General features: G+C 36.3%; 1 long non-coding RNA gene across 1 annotated transcript in view; it reads right to left on the reverse strand.

Moving 5' to 3' along the window:
* Positions 1-581: 581 nt before the first annotated feature.
* LOC135196255 (uncharacterized) overlaps positions 582-18,236 on the reverse strand; it is a 111,931-nt gene continuing 94,276 nt past the window's right edge. Inside the window, exon 3 of the long non-coding RNA XR_010310352.1 lies at positions 582-6,300. This is a non-coding gene — a long non-coding RNA (uncharacterized LOC135196255). The remainder of the gene's footprint in view (positions 6,301-18,236) is intronic.

Here is an 18,236-nt window from a genome sequence, read left to right on the forward strand (position 1 = left end):
TTTAAAAAAAAAAAAAAAAACTTTGCTAAAAATATGCATTCTTTTGAAACCTGAAACACTGGACTTCCAGTTCTTCAGGGGCGTGCACAGACACTGGGCTTGAAGTCCTGCCCTTTTTCTTCTTCATAGCTAGGGTGCCCTTTTTGCCATAAATAATAATTGAATCATATTATACATAGGTTGATTAATATTGGACCAATATGCGTCACATTATCCTTTCAACATTTCCTCTTCTTATATATATCGTATATTATCATTATATAATTGTAGCAAATAAAACATGGCAGATTTCATTTTCAAAAACTAACGGAGTGACCTTTTTTCCACCTGAGCCCCTGCCCTTCTGAAAGTCTGTGATTGGCTGGTTAGTTTCATCCAGCGGTTCTCAAACCTCTTTGGTTATGTGTGAGCGCGATACACTGTAAGATCTTTTACAAATTTTTCATTTTAAAAGAATTATTAAACTCCTACCGAGAGAATTCACTTACGCATTTGAAAATACACCTCTTGATTTTTCTTCACAAATAGCTGAAGACAGAAATCCCATAAAAGCACGAGAAGAAAGGTTAAAAAAACACACGTGTAATACAATTTTTATTCATTACACTCAATATGCAATTAGATTTTGATTAATTGGCAGTCTCCTCAACATCTAAATAACTGACTGAATATGTATGTATATATTTATATATAAGTACCTGTATATATGTATTGTATATGACACCATAAAACACATCTTTATGAAAAGACTGAAATATATATTTGCTTACCCATTTACAGCACTGCTGAAAATATACATCACATGCTGTTTGTGTTAATCAGAAGACTTTAATATTATACCTTCAGAAAATAAATCTTGTATCCGAAATCCATGTAAATAGAAAAAATAGATTGTCCAGAATGTTCCTCTTTGGCCCAGATAGATAAACCTCTAAATTTCAAACTATGTTCGATGAATATAGATTGTAGCTATATTCATTCCTAAGGTGAATTGGGTTTCTCGGTGAAATTTTGCCAAACATCAAACTATAAAAACGAGAGATGGTGAGGCACTGATATGGAAGATGATTTATCCTGTTCAGTGATAGCCAGCAAAGCATTTATTGACGTGCTGATTCTCTTTTGTGAAACACCAAGTGTAGAAGAAGAATCTAAGGCTCTGAGGATTAGACTCATTAAAAACGTTGCTGCTGCTGCTGGTGCTGCTGACGCCAGAATCTTCTAGAAGCTTCTTGCTGTTGCCTGTCTACAACGCACGACTGATATCAACTACGTAGAGGCTACGAATGCAAAACACTAAATATCTACCACCTTGATTTTCTTTATACACAGCAAAGCCGAGACATATTTCTTTCGCAAAATAAGTTTCAGTACAAAAGGGGGCAGGGTTTGTTCAAGCTGCTCTCTTCTCTAGTTACGTTACGCAGGTTTCGTTGGGAAAGTATTTGTGCTTCGCAGGGTATCTGCGCTCGTTTTGAACTTTACAGATATAATATAGTATATATATACTAACGCCAATGTGTTCTGGGGAAGAAATAAGCTCTCGGGTATTTTTATTCGTTACATTTCTAATGAAGAGACAAATTCATAGCTGTTTGAAGTGCGTTGCCACGCCAATCATCGCTCTACTACCTATTAGCCTACGTGAGTTACAAAAGCGATAGAGTTAACTCGCAGGATTTTCATCGTACCAAAAGTTGCAACGCATAATGCATGAGTTCGCTTTGAGTTTAGTTTTCTTAAACACTGAAGAAAATCCTGTTGTCAGTAAGTCCCACATTGCAAGACACTAATCAAGCAGTACATATCACCTCCCACACTACTAGTTTAGCTTCAAAAAATATCCTCCAAAAATTAGAAAAGACAAAATGTAGTGTGTAAAATACCTCTTTATTTACTCTAGAAAGATGAGAAAATAGCAAAAATATAATATTGTCATTCCTCAGTCCTCTACAGGTGTTGTTGTGGGTTTGGTTGCCGTCACCACCGAGCAGCGAGAGCAGGATGGAAACCGAGGGCTGCGGAAGAGGCTCCAGATGCGCCCTCCCTCTATCTATGGTCGTCGTCAGCAGCAGTTAAATGAAGCCAGCTTTGTGCTGGCACGGGCTCTTGCTTTTCAGCAGCCCGTAACATGGTCGTCGTCGTCGTCTGGTCTTTCTTACGTCAAGCTGGCGGATGCAGTGCCACCGTTCTGTTCTAGGCCTAGACTCTACAAAGCTGCTGATGGTGGCATTAACTTCTTTCGATCACAAATCGTCTTTCAATCTTAAATCAAATTTGTATTGTATTTACATTGAAATCAATAATCTGACTAATAAATCTTCATCAGATGTAACACTTTAGGTTGAAAGGCTAATGATATTATGACTGGCTTTTTTATATATATCAGCGTGTGGACTGCCTTCATGGTGATCACTCTTATTATCATTAGTCAATGATATTTGGTGATGTCAGTCCCAGACATGATGAAGAGAGCAACACCAATAGTGTTCTTTTCAGGGTGATGTTTGTTATTCTATGCAGCCATGAACAGAAACACTTGAATCATAGAGACCGCAAATACTCAAAACAAATACCGCCAAGCTGAACACCGATAGGTTCACATCCACCTAGCAACATCTAATGATGATCGGAGCTTCATATGTCTGTCTTTGATTTCATCTACCATGATTCTCATTATGCTTTGGTAAGGGAATTAAGGTTGGTTCCTCCTCAACTGCAAGGCGTGTTAAGGCTTTCGATGGGGGTTGTCATTACTGTTATCATTATTGTGAAGTATTTCATGTCATCATTCTAGAACTAACAATTACCACCTAAACTTAGTTTGGGCTCAGTATGTGAATATGGGAAGTGACCAGCCAGACTGGGATTAGGTACTTGGGGGGCACGTGGGAAGGAGGGTATGGGCCTCACTTATCTTATACACACTAAAACGAACTTGGTTATGATAAGTACTGTTGGTTAACTTTTTTTTCACTTTTGAAAAGAGGGTTTTCTACAAACATTCCCAAAAAAGGGGGAGAGTTAAGGATAATGACTAACTGGTCTCAGCTCACATTCTAAACAGTTAAACATCTACTGTAAGCTAATGTGGAAAAATTTTTTTTTAGCAAAGTTAACCATTCCACTATTCCATAAGGCAACAGTGTCGTGAGGGTCACTGTAACATTTTTTTGTTTATTTTTGTTTTTAGGAATATCACGGAACCGCCAAACTTTGGTCTCCCCTTAGCATGGTCTAAATACCTTAAAAAGTTTTAAGATCTGTTCTTACCAGTGAGAGTTCCGGACTCACTACTTCGAGCTGTTATGAGAGAAGTAGTCCACACGATTTGAATTCACCCTCTCGACTCCAGATGCCGTCTTCGCTTCTCCATAAGACACCCAACCCCTTATGGCGCTGTACATAAACATCCCAAATTCTGTTATGATCCTTAGAAATTTGACCTAGAGCAATATTAGTCTAGGTAGCCAGCCACATCAGATATCACCAAAGTTTGCTGATTCTGTAAGATATTAATTGATCAAACCAGCATTACTCACACTTATACACAGAGAGAAATTTATACACTCCTATCATGATGAGTCAGTACATGATAAATATTTTTTTTATTTTTTCAATGCTCCGGCTCAAATACATTATTGAAATAGAGTAATAACATACATGTATGGCCTCACAAATATTACCACATGACATATAGCAGTTAACAGAACGGACTAAGCTTATCTTGCGACTAACAGGATGCACACGCAAATGGTATACAGATGTCCACGTGGTGACAACAAGGTGTAGGTATCATTTACATTTGATGAGAATATTAACTGGCCTTTATCAGTTATGATTATAGGATCATGTTTTAGAAAAAGGAATGACTAACTTACAAATCATATGGTATCATACTATTAGGGTTGAAAGTAGCCTCTATGATTTGCAATGAAAATTCTCTAGTGGTTAATTGCCAAATTGCTGGAGTGTCCCAGAACTGGCAATTATTCACCTTGGATTTGCTATCATTTCCTTCCTTCCTCTGATCATTCTAAGTCTTTGAACTTCTTACTGACATTTACCTCTGATATGAAATCTGACCTATGAACTGACATTTGAGTTGGTCTTAATGAAGATTCCGAAAAGTCAAAAAACACTACGTTGGTTGATTTACTTCAGTCAGGACCAGCAAACTGACTACAAAGTTTCTCTTGTACATCTCGACCAAAAACTTGACTCGTTTACTATCAATTCTCCAATCAAGTAAGCAATAGCATTCTTTGTGCATTTTTTCCACAATAAATCACCAGCATGTAAGACTAAATCAGTTCTAGCTATGTCTTGTACCAATGACTTCCATCCTCTGTCGTTTATTATGGATCATCCACCAATACGAAAAAGCCTATAATGCAACAGCCAATGCAGATTAATTCAATGGTGCCATTTCGTAGAACTATAAAATGAGAGAAGTAGTAGAAACAGGTTTCGGCCTGAAGGGCTCCCAAGGAATGGAAACGTCTATTCCAAGGCGAAGAGTTCAAAAAAGTTACACGTTACATTCTACATTGAAGGAGTCATAATATGGAGATGAGAAAGACTGGAAGAGGCGCCATTTGGGGAAGGCACCGACATTCTTCCTAACTGCCTAAACTTCCTCCATCTTCCAGTGAAGAAGAAGAAGATGAAAGTTGACAGAGAACGGGAGAAGTGATGAATGAGAGGAATGTAATAAGAAAATGGAAAGGTAACTGACATTTGAGAAATACATAGATGATTCCTCTGCTAAATCTTTACCGCAAAATTCTGCCGCAGTGTAACCGTCTGTGTCACATTAGACACTTGAAGTTATCACTGCAGAAAATGAACCTATCTTTATACACAGAATGACCCATCATTCTCAGAGAGAGAGAGAGAGAGAGAGAGAGAGAGAGAGAGAGGAGGAGGAGGAGGAGGAGGAGGAGAGTGTGTATTCAATGAAGCAGAGAAGGAAACAAGATAGAACAATTAGGGTTCATTGTTTGCGAAGTCGGAGAGCGCTCAAAACTCGGCGACAACACTGAAGTGCTCTGGGAAAGTGGGAAAATGAAAAAGAGAAAAGGAGAGAGCCGAGCAAGTAAGAAGCGTCGAGGTGAGTGTCGTGGAACAGCGGAGAGAAAAGACGAAGAGATAATAAGCCAGGCAGGGGAAAAATATGCAGGAGAACGTCCTCAGTTTCATCAATTATTCTTTTACGTTATCATCGACGTCCTTACTTTCGCTGACATCGTTTCTCCTTTTTCATTACCGTCGTCGACTTGCTACGACAGGCTTTGGTGTCGTCTATTTTTGCTCATTAAACCATGAACACTGGAAGGTATCATAATAGTCTCCTTAAAGCGGAGATCATTATAGAGCGTGTAAAATAGAGCAAGAAGATGCTGGGTCCTTTCAGGCATTATAACTCCATTGGGAGAGGACGAAAGGGCGGTTATCTTGTGGCCAGGGGAAATAGACTGATTTGCCTTGATGTCAAAATGAACATGTACCTAAGCTGATAGTTCATAGATCGTTCCAATTTTTAATTGACCAATAACTTTTATGCTCTTAACAGCGTTTCTGCATTTCCATGGAGAATGTCTCGAAAATAGGCAGTCTCGATTTACCTTCTTTTGTTGTCAATTGAAACCCATGATCTAAGTCAAATAAGAAATCGATATCACAAATGAGGTTCACAGTTAACGTTGATACAAATTATTTTCGGCGATCTTTAAAAATACATTCCAAATTTTTTTTTATCCGATTTCTTGTCAAATTTCATGGGAGAAAAACGTCAAGACTGGTGATGACACGACCATTTTCAAGCAGCCGACGAAGCTGCCTGCCTGCCTGGCTCAAGCAGCGAAAACAGACTTGGACGAATGTTGAAGGATTTCCAGAGAGAGAGAGAGAGAGAGAGAGAGAGAAGGGGCTAAGTAGCACAGGTAGTTGTAGGTGGGTTAGGTGGGTGAAGTATTAGCACAGGTACCATTACGAAGATGATGGAAGAGGCAGAAGCGTCTCTGGCGGGAAGAATGTCAGAATACCGAAATCCCAGCAGAGCGCAGCGCTGACGCTGAGAGACGGAAATTCGTTCCAGGTTGCACGTCCCTTATGCAATTAGGGCCGAGCACTGGCTAAGAGGACGTAGAGTGTACTCCGGGACATTAGTAAGACAAGCGCTTGTTGAGGAGAAGACAAAGAGGGAGATAGAAAAGAAGGCGAAAGAAGGCTGGAGAGCGAAGACCGCTGGGACATTGGTACCCGCAGGGCTGAGGGATGCGATGGCCTGGACTCGGTCTGGAATAAAGAAGCAGGCGATTAGTCTCACAATGTCCAATATGGAAGTCGATAACAGTCGAGAGAGTTGCTGCTCATGAATACATTATTACTTTCTCAGAAATAACAAAAAACTTGAATATTTAAGTATGAAAATTTTTATTGTCCAAAATTATCTCATTTTTTCGTTAAACAGTGTTTACCAAATATTCTTCATAATGATAAAACGTAATGACAGAATAACATAAAATAAATTTAAGATGAACAAAATCATCTGATTACATCTAACCCTCTACGGACACATGACAGGTTTGAAATTAACTGAAATAGTATTTTAACCTAAATAAAAAAACAAAATTTGATAATTGTTCTCGTCTAATATAAAATTCACAAAATTCAACTTATCACCCAAGACAGCTTAGTGCTACTTTTTAGTGGATTGTCAAGTTCCTCGTTGGACGAGCGGTTTATGTGCTCGCCTACCGATTCAGTAGGCCAGAATTCGATTTCCCGCTCTGCCAACGTGGAATCAGAATAATTTGTTTTTGGTGATTAGAAATCAATTTCTCGATATAATTTGGCTCGGATCCGACAATAAGTTGTAGGCCCCGCTGCTTGGTAACCAATTGGTTTCTAGCCAAGTAAAAATATTTAATCTTTCAGGCCAGCTCTAGGAGAGCTGTTAATCAGCTCAGTGGTCTGGTTAAACTAAGATGTATTTAGTGGAATGTCTTGTATAAGGACAGTGGCGAATGTTGTGATTTATTTCTAATTTCAATATTCAGGTTATGCGGACTATTAGATCAGAAATGAAAAATATTTTCTTCCTTTGCTTTAACTTCAGACCCTTGAATCAGCAAAACTTAAATTTTCTAGAAAAAAAAATATGAAAATAAAAAAACTTACAACCCACTTGGACTTTCTATGATTGTTACATTTCATATAAGAGAAAGCAATTACATCTTATACAAAAGCCCTTCACATTATGAAATTGTTTCTCTTTGCAATAAACACATAAAGCATTAAGGTGGTTTTTCTTCAAGTCATTTCCTGTGAATCTTAAGTGTATGAAAGGTCATTTGGATTTATTCTGTTTACAAATATAAAATCAAAATCGAAAGAGAGAGAGAGAGAGAGATAGATAGATAGAGAGAGAGAGAGAGAGAGAGAGAGAGAGAGAGAGAGAGAGAGAGAATTGGATCGATTCTAAAGATCTCACACCTTATCAGAAGTTGTGTTCTAGATCATGATGTAGTTCCCATTGGTATTAAATGTCCAGCTCGTTGGCACGAAGCCTCACCTCTGTTTGATAGACGGAAACTAGAGGACTATGAGAATATATCTAATGTTATTGACCTTTTAAACCCTTTCCCGAACTAAACAAACCAAAATACGCATTAGAAACTAATAAGTTCAATATATTTTGGACTCTGATATATCGTAAAAAAAAAGTGAAAATAATAAAAAGTAAATGAAAATGAAACCGTCTGAAAAAATCATGAACAATTGTAGGCGTCGAGTGCTCGACTAACAATCGAGTTAATTGGGTTCCTGTGTGCATATACGATCTTAGTAGCTCCCTCGTGCGTACCTGTGTACGTACTTTGGGATATTTCCGTGCGTGAATTCTTCAGATTTTAGTCTCTCTAGCTTTCCCCTAACGCACACACACACACACACACAATATATATATATATATATATATATATATATATATATATATATATATATATATATATATATATATACATATATACATATATATATAGATATATAAATATATATATATATATATATATATATATATATATATATATATATATATCGAGTGACGGATTAACTGATCAAAATATAAAAGGGCTGATAGGGGAAGAACAGCGCGGGCTTCAATGATAAAGATAATATATGGACTAGATAAATAATAAACGATTGTGGGAAAAGTTCGAGAATAAAGGGGGCCTCCGTATCAGGCATGCGCATACCAAGAGAAAATGCTAAAAATATAGCAGGCAGAGATTGCAACGTGGATTAATGAAAGGATGTACTACGTTGTAGAAAATAATCAGGTGAGATTTCCTGCTACAGTGAATATCAGACAAAGATGATTTGTATCCTCATAGCTGTTTGATATTTTTGTGGAGTAAGGGATGGTGATAGTCAGAGAAATGTCATATTATGCAGATAAAAGGTGTGAGATAAGTCAAGGGGTCGTAAATGAAATACGGAGTGGGGTCAATTGGTGACAGTCAAGAAAAGCTGCAGTGACTTATGACAAATTTTAAAACTCTCTGTAAGAATAAGTGGAATTGACTATTGATGAGAATAAATGTATGACTAAATATAAGACAGGAAGATGATACTTTTGATGTTAACATGAATGATGGAAAGATTATTATTACTGACATATGCACTTGAGGTGCTTGAGATTAGATAAGACGGGTAAATGTGGGATGACAAAAGAGGTGAAGCATAGCACAGGTGAAGTAAGAGAAGGCAGAGTTAAAGATTTCTTTTAAAGGCTTAGAAGAGAAGGCCATTGTCAGTGGCAGCTATTAAGAGTGAACATTAAATTTGTTAAGACGAACTGTTCATAACGCAATAACGATTAAAATGAAATTTACATAAATAAGTGCGGACGATAGGTTGCTAACGAATGCTTATAATTATGAAGTATCGGAAGGAGGATGGAGAGGGAGATCTAAAAGGTGCTGGGTAGATTATTGAAATAAATGTAGAATTTGGGCCAAAAGCCAAGCACTGGGATCTATGAGGTCATTCAGCACTGGAAAGGAAATTGGGAGTAGTTAGGTCTGAAAGGTGTAACAGGAGAAAGACCTCGCGGTTGCGCTGTGAAATCATTGTTATAGTAGATTTACATCAGCCGTGCATTTGATGTCTAGGCCAGTCTCTTACGACGCTCCTGATTGGCTGTTGATAAGCCAGTCACAGGGCTGGAAACTTTCAGAGAGTTCACATAGGCTGGATGTATGTGCCACCTCCCCTGAAAGACGTATCTCTCAGGAGAGGTGGAACATAGATCCTACCCATGTGAACTCTCGAGAGAGACTGAGAGTTTCCAGCCCTGCAATTGGCTCATCAACAGCCAATCAGGAGCGTCGTAAGGGACTGGCCTAAACATCAAATGCACGGTTGATGCGAATCTACTATAGGAGAGGGTGGGTAACAAGACGGCAGAAAGATAATATGAATGGAGGCACTGTCAAAGGAATGAAAGGAGTTGCAGCTAGGGGCCGAGGGTCGCTGCAAAGAACCTTTAGTCATGTCTACAGTGCATCCTGTGAGGTGCTGAATTGGGAAGGTCTCAATATCATGATGACCGACCGTTCTTTGAGTTATATGAAACAGGGATGAGGTTGCTTGCCTCATGCTCTGCCCAACCGATGCTTGAAGATCTAATGAGTCAACGGTGTGAGATACACTCACACACACACACACACACAGATATATATATTATATATATATATATATAGAGAGAGAGAGAGAGAGAGAGAGAGAGAGAGAGAGAGAGAGAGAGCGCAGTGGAGTTGTGGGAGGCTAGGCTATCTAATTTTATCTTTTTTTACATCACTTAGCATTTTAAATGAAGATCCGTATCCCGCATCTGTGGTCACCAGAAGATTCTTGATCACAGAATCTAGTCCTTTAAATTATTAAATAAAAAATAATCCGTTTGTTAAACTTGATTATATTTCGATAACGTTCGGTGACGAAAGTATACCACTGATGATATTTCTTTTAATATTCCTCGAATTTATCTACTGATCTTTTTTTATATGCCTGGGACGAAGTCTTTTGCTATTCGTATTGTTGTCAATTGTATTTTACAACACTTTTATTTCCTCTTTTCTAGGTTGTTTTGCTCTTTATGCGTATCTGCATGCTGTTTAGGGAAGTTTCTTTTGGAAGCTAATAATCTTCATGTCTTGCTTCATAAAAACAGGAGCAAATTATGAATAATGATAATATAAATGTCTTGCCGTTAAGAATTGTTGCCAAAACACAACAGGAATATACCATATATTTACCCGTGAGTTCCGGTGGTGGGGGAAATTTATGTCCCCGGCTCTTTTTACTTAGTGCAATTGTTCAGAAGAGAGAGAGAGAGAGAGAGAGAGAGAGAGAGATAGTTCCATATTTCACATACTATAGCATTAGGCCTAACCCTTTCCAAAGATGATGTCTGAAACAGATGACGAGTAAGAATGGACGAAACCATCCCAAGAAAACCACTAGCATTTGTTTTGGACTATCGCATCTAGAATCCCTTTAAATATGAATGTAAACGCTATTACATCCCAACTTCAACCGCCCAAGTCTCGGTCAACGAACTCTCTTCGGGAGCAGGGTCTGGACATAAAGAGGGTTACTTCTCTTCGCACGCCTTCCCCTCAGCTGCATGTTGAAAGGGTACGTTCTATGCACTACTGAAAATTCTGTGGTCTAAGACCCTAACAAAAACGTGATGTATTTTTGGGGGATAAAGAAAGGCTGCTCCGGCAGTCTTCCCTCTCAACAGCCTGTTCACAGGGCACTTTTACACGGTAATGAATTGTTGTGTGTTTGAAGATGATATAACGTTGTGAGACTATAATTGACAGACTAAGTTTTTTCTACTTTTTTTTTTTTTTTGCGTCACGTAGTGTTTATAGTGTTTTATCCCCTTTGTACTCCTTTCTTTCGCTGTTGGTCGATAGGATGAGTTTAATGAGGTTTGGAATACTCCCATGATTAGGTTTTCCCAATTCAATTCGTGATAGATAAATATTATGGTAAACAGTAGTTTTGTAATTCGTGAAAGAATTTTCAAAATCAACTGACTTCATCACTAACTAAAACAAATTCTGGTTAATGTAGGTTTTGTATGATAGGATGAATAGTGTATCTGAAGCTGCAAATGATATATTTTCCCATAATTCAAACATTACTACGAAAACCCCCATGACAGAGCGAGCAAAGCTAGAATCAAAAACTTCCCTTGCATTTTCCCTTGAACAGTATGCGCAAGTGTTTTCAGTATTATTTTCATATATATATATATATATATATATATATATATATATATTATATATATTTATATATTATATATATATATATATATATATATATATATATATATATATATATATATATATATATGATAATCTCTACCGCCCCGCCCGCAAAAGAGAAAGTTGGGGACAAGAATAATAATCCTTAACATGAATTTCGTTTTCCGAGCAAAAAAAGTTTGACATTCCGACGTGCCTTCGCATTGAAAACGCTGGCCTGAGAGTCCAAAGTCTTTTTCTATAAACTTCCATGTTCTTATCACAGCAAAGTCTTCCCGGTCTACTTATCTCTCAAGACTTTTGGGCTTCCTCGTATTTTTTTCTCAGTGTGAGCCCCTCCAGTTTTAGGAAATTTCGTGAGCTCAGTCTGAATCTGACGAATGACTGATTGATATAAATAATGAAAAAAGCTTTTTGCCAGGAAATTCCTTTCTGCCATAGAAACTTGCTTCAGATGTAGTGCGGTCATTGTTAGCCTCAATGCGTACAAGACAAATACATTTAACTCTGCTTGTTCCAGGGAATAGAAATGTCTGTGCTACTTTGGCTGTTTACGAGTCACCTGCTCCGAGGTCCTAATACTAAACATGGCGGAAGCTCCTTAGGACGCCGTGTTCAGCCATTGCCGTCTAGATCAGAGTCAAAGTATATTTTGACTCTGGTCTAGATACTCACGTACATCACTTGAACACAAGGTTTTTTCGAGGTTACATTGTTTTATTTTTGAACTGAACCATAAAACTTATATGGCATAATGAGGTAGCGTGCCATGGATACATCTTGTGTCCTTTACTGGACGAACTTACTATGGTAAGCAGATCAACTCAGCAATAAGTTCACTGCAACAGGTACCTACCATTTGACTTTTGTCTCTGGACGACTTTCGACTGCAATATAAATACAGTCTCTCGGTGGCCTCGGTTAGCACTAGCCCCTCGAGATCAAAGTATCATATACAACCATTCCTATATTGTGTGGCCGACAAATTATATTCCTAAAAGATATCTTCGTGTAGCCGTCTACTTTATATTTACCATAGTGCTTAGTACCAGCACCTCGAAGTAGGTGATGCGCAGATAACAAGCCAAAGTAGCACCGAAATTGCATTAGTAGGATAAAGGTAAAGAGAAAATAGAAGTAGCAAGAGATACAAAACACTTTGATCTTTAGCATTGCCTAATAACGCCTCAGTTGATGAAAATTTTGCACGAATAAACAAAGGATTCGCTCAGAGTCGTCGTCTATCTCCGGAAATGGAGAGTTCCAGGAATGCATCGGATTTCTTTACAATGTCCGGAAATTCCGCATTCTACACATTTACGTTCGCAGCGATATGAAATCGCAAAGGCTGGACGAGGGAGCACAATATAAGATGAATGCGGGTATGGCATTCACGGATTGGAAAAGCAATGATACGAGATAAAAACAGTAGACAACATTTAAAAATAAACTGGGAAAAATAGAAGAGTAAACAGAGTTCCCATTTCCAGTAATAATAGTTGAGCCCTGTTTTATAGAAATTAAACTTTCCTAGGAGTATTTCTCAGAATTCGACTATTTCCATCTGAACTCCAGAAGCATTTCATAACGAAAGAGAGAGAGAGAGAGAGAGAGAGAAGAGAGAGACCCCTGTCTAGTTAATTCACTTAATCCATTTTACGTTGGGGAGGGAGTATTGGGTTTGTGGTGCTATACTTGGTGAAGGTTGACCATCGCTGCGTGATAGCGGTTGCGCCGTAAGAGGATAAAAGAGAGAGAGAGAGAGAGGGGCTGCCTGCTCCACCTACCAATCCCTGTTGCCTGAGACAGGGAGGAAGGAAGAGGAAGTCCAAAATAATCGATGCGCCCCTGGCCATCTTTAGGGTTATAAACGAGGCAAATATAAATTTCTTATAAATCTACCCCCAGTTTTTAATGAGATTCTGTCATCTACAGATTCCGAATTTCAATATGCTTTTTAGGGTGGTTTGATAGACACATTAATATATATATAATTATATATTTAATAAAATATATATTTATATATATTAATATAATATATATATATATCTATATTATATATATGTTATATATATATTATATTATATATATAGATATTATATATATATATATATAGTATATATATATATATATATATATATATATTATATATATATATATATGTGTGTGTGTGTGTGTCGTCTGTGTGTGTTATATACATACATACAGACACACACACAGATATATATATATATATATATATATATATATATATATATATATATATATATATGCTGGTTGGAGAATGTGAAGAGAAACTGTAAACATCAGTAGAAGACTTTGAAGATGTTTGCTGTGGGAGAAAGCTGAGACTAAACCACACCGAGTGCAACACAATGAGGGTAAACAGGAACCAGGAAGAAGGATAAAGTGAATGTTTGTAAACTGGATGAAATAAGCGTAACAGCAGCTTCTGATAAGTGTTTCGGGATAAAGATTTTGGATGATGGTTGGATTAGAAAGGAAGTGAATCACAATGTACAAGAACCAAGAAAGGCATCGGATTGTGTGTCAAAGATTGGAAGGATATTAGGCTTATCTAATGTGAAGCCGGTCGAGCTGTATGAAGGGATCACTGAAGCTTCATGAAATATCAAATACCTATGTAGGTACTGAAACTTAACATTTGTCTCCCGATAGACCTCTTTTTTTCTATATGTATATAAGCATTTGACCATTTCTGCTATAATAAAGAAACTTCAAATAAATACAGTATGGCCACTTAAGTATTCTTATCGGACACGTATTTTATAACACAATTTAGGACAAATCGCGTTGGTAGGCTGTGAAGCCTCTTGGAAATAACCCTTTGAAGTCTTATCTCTACAAAATAGAATTACAGCTACTTTTCTTTATGGGGAAAAATTCAAATGTATGCCACCCGTGGGTGATCTCGTATCCATAAAGACTGGCCACTTTGGAAGAGTAAGACCACCACCGCGTAAAATACACCGACATTAATGGGAAAATTGGCGCCATCTGCAAGGGCGAGAAAAAAGAATAAAAAATCCTTCTTTAACACGGCTGGGCGGGATAGAGACAGTTTCCAAGTAAAGAAAAAAATGGTGATCTTGCACCTGGTACTCTATGGTCACTCATGTTCACCGGTTTCAAGTTCATGATCTTTTCCGTTAGTTTAGAAAATCTTTGAGTAATCATAGCCAATGGAGAGGCAAAAGACTTGGGTGGTGTTCGGCAGAAAAATCTCAATAAACGGTAAAACGTTTAAAAGAATGAAGTGCAACAAATATATAAAATTGGCCAGTCTTCATACACAGGAGAGAGGTTACACGATGTAAAATATATACATAGGTGAGAACTTACACGATATACAAAAAAAGAAAAAAACTACCTACTGAAAGATTTCCCATTAGAATTATCATAGTATAAAACTATTTATTCCTTGTGTGAAAACTTCATCTGATTAAGGACTCTGCAACTGATCTTCCACTCGAGAAAGCAACACGAAAACGTTCACTTCGTACATTTAATGACAACCATCATCATAAATGGTCGATAGCAAGTCTAACTCTTACTTCCAGTCACGGCGAGAACAGTCTTTATATTTGTATAGTATGTATATTTATATGTATATATATTTCATATTCTGATATGAGAAATATAATTTTCCAAGTTCATAATTTTCCAAGAATTCTGAAGAAAATGAAAACCTCGCTCCATAATTCAAAGCAAAATAAACGGGGGATTTTTAACGACATCCAGCCTTTTCCATTTCAGGTGTCCCATCCAAAAAGATAGCGTTCTGCCTCTCATCTACAAAACATCTCTTGAAAAGTTGAAAAGTCATTGACAACAGATTCATGAAGCCGTATTTGTTTAGAAAATTAACAATAAAAGCTAGCCGTCAGGCAATGCACAAAGTCAATTATTATTATTCCTGATATTTCATAAAACTATATCCTGGAATGTACTAAGTGATTATAGATGAGGCTGCCGTCAGAAGGTGGGCAGGGTCGCGAGGAACTCGGGAGGTGGGGGATCTCACAGGTATTGTTGAAGTTAAAGAAATCCAGAAGTCTAATATATTGATGGGAGGGCGCAGTAAGAAAAGCCTTTCCATCTTCATAACAGAGGCGCAATTTCTCTCAGTGCCCCACCCAGGAGAGGCAGGATCCCCAGGATAAGAACGTACTAACAATCACCTGCAGTCATAAATCAGAATTAGAATTCAACACCAGAGAAGCATTAGCGCGAACCCAGGGCGACATCCACCCTTTAGCGGCAATGGTACATTTCAATGGCATTGCATAAAGGATGGTGTGCTTCATTTTTGTTTATCCCATTCACGTCGAGGAGTTACTTCAGGTTGCTTTTATCCCGAGCAGAGTTGGCGCCTTTTAAAGAAACGGTGTCAAAGCTAAATGGAAGGTAAACAATGACGGGGAAATACTTCTTAATTATCCGCCACCGTTATGTCATCGTTTTCTTTTCAGCTGTTTGTTAGCAAAGAATGGCATGGCTGCAAACACTCACGTATATGATATATATATATATATATTATATAATATTATAATATATATTTATATATATATTATTATATAATAGTATAATATAATATATATTAATATATATATATATGATGTATGTATGTACATATCATACCATATATATATTATTTTATATAATATTATATATAATATATTTAATATATAAATATAATATAATATATAATATAAATAATATGGAAAGACAGAGGAGATAGGAGAGAAGAGAGGCTACTTCAGACCAAATAAAGCCACTTTCATATGAGGAAAAATTTCTATATAAGAAAACAAGAAATTATGAGAAAAACGTAAGTATTAAAGGGGAATAATACTGTAAAAAATCATATGGCTAAATAATGGCCTTTCTCTCCAATAATATAAATAAATATTATATATAATAAATAAATATAGTATAATATTATATATAATATATATATACTATATATATATATATATATATATATATATATTGTGTTTGTGTGTTGTTGTGTTGGGTGTGGTTTGATGTGTTGCCTTGTGTTTTGAGTGTACCGTTAGAAATCCTGGCTCCATTTTTGGCTTCCTCTTTCAAGTGTTGATGCGTTTCGAGTGTTTGAAATTCTAGAATGGATTTGCTTTTTACAAAATTCGTCTAAAAATGCAGATACAATTCAGGGCCCACTTCTCTGGCACTTCATCTTGGGTTACGCCATGAGAGAAATTTCAGTGGTGTTCAGTAGGGAGGCGTTAAAGTGCTCTACTACTATTCATTGGCCTTCTGCAAGCCGTATTAGAGTTGCTCATATTCTTTGAGGGTGCAAATGAACTTTACTTGCTTAAAGTGTTTTTTGTGTATTGGAAAATTAGTATGAATCCCATGATTTATAACATCTTTATATCTTTACGTTTATGTGTAAGAATTTTTTTTTTATCAGACTTTAGAGGGTTACGCTACATTTTAACTTAATTATATAATAAAGCTGCATAAGAAGTTAGTGTTTATATTTTCTTTTCCGTTATCTTTGTTACGAGTTATCCTGAGAAGTTTTAACGGATACTTTTCCTCTTCTTGGTGTAAGTGCGTCTACATAAATCTTTAGATTGCTTGGAACAGATGTTACAAATATATTCACAGAAAAAAGATTTTGATTCCAACAAAGGAATTGAGCAACAACGAATGAAACTTTAGGTGGTCTTGCATAGATGAGGGGTGACTCAACGAGGAATGCCAGCTGTCATGGCGCACTAAGCCCTTTCTATCAAAATGAAGGTGTTAAAGGGTGAAAGTTGAATTGGTTCTTTTTTATAATTTTAATCTCATACCAAAATTTTCGGCCACTAAACTGACGAGTTAAACACAACTTGGCTTGTTAGGTTAAAAAGCGCAAGCTACACACTACAAACACGTACAACCCAAGATATATATAATTATATATATAATATATATATTATATAATTTAATATATATACTATATATAATTATATATGAAGTAAAAATAATAGTCCCACACTTGATGTAAAAATGTGTATTAAAAGAATACATATTAATAACGGGAGCTTTTCGTCTAACCCTTGATCACTAAGAACCTTCAATCAGCCACGTTATATATCTAATATAATATAAAATATATATATATATATATATATATATATATATATATATATATATATAATATATATACGTATGTATGTAGGCGTATGTGTGTGTATTCATATATATATAAATATATGAATAATAATATATATATATACATATTAATATATATAATTAAATATTAATAAAATAATAATTTAAATATCCGTATATATGTATTATATATATCCATATATAATATAATATACATTATAATATATAGAGAGAGAGAAGAGAGAGAGAGATAGAATGAGGAGAAGAGAAGAGAGAGAGAAGCAATGGGCGCCCGCACAAAGGGGCAAGAGGGCCCAAGCTTTGCCCCCACCCCGTGAATTTCCTTCATAATAAATTACAAATTTTATTCAGTTAACTAACATCACTTTCTTGTTTTCCTTCCATTTTTTAACAATAATATTCTTTTGCAATTTATGTAAATTAAAGGTATCATTATGTATTGTATAATATTTTGTTGTACCGTTATTGGGGGCTAACTGAACTTGTTCTTTCCAGAAAATTTTATTTTGAATTCAAGCTGAAAGCCACTATCATGGGACTATAAAAAAAACAAAGTCAATTGTAAAAACATTTGTATTTTGTTTCTTTATCGCATTCTTGCCTTCACTTATTATTAATTGGCACTTTCGCCAATTCCCACTGTAAAATATATATAATTATATATATATAATATATATAATATATATATGTATATATATATATTTATACCACATATAT

Source organism: Macrobrachium nipponense, chromosome 17 (assembly GCF_015104395.2).
Source record: "Macrobrachium nipponense isolate FS-2020 chromosome 17, ASM1510439v2, whole genome shotgun sequence".
In the NCBI taxonomy this organism is placed as follows: Eukaryota; Metazoa; Arthropoda; class Malacostraca; order Decapoda; family Palaemonidae; genus Macrobrachium; species Macrobrachium nipponense.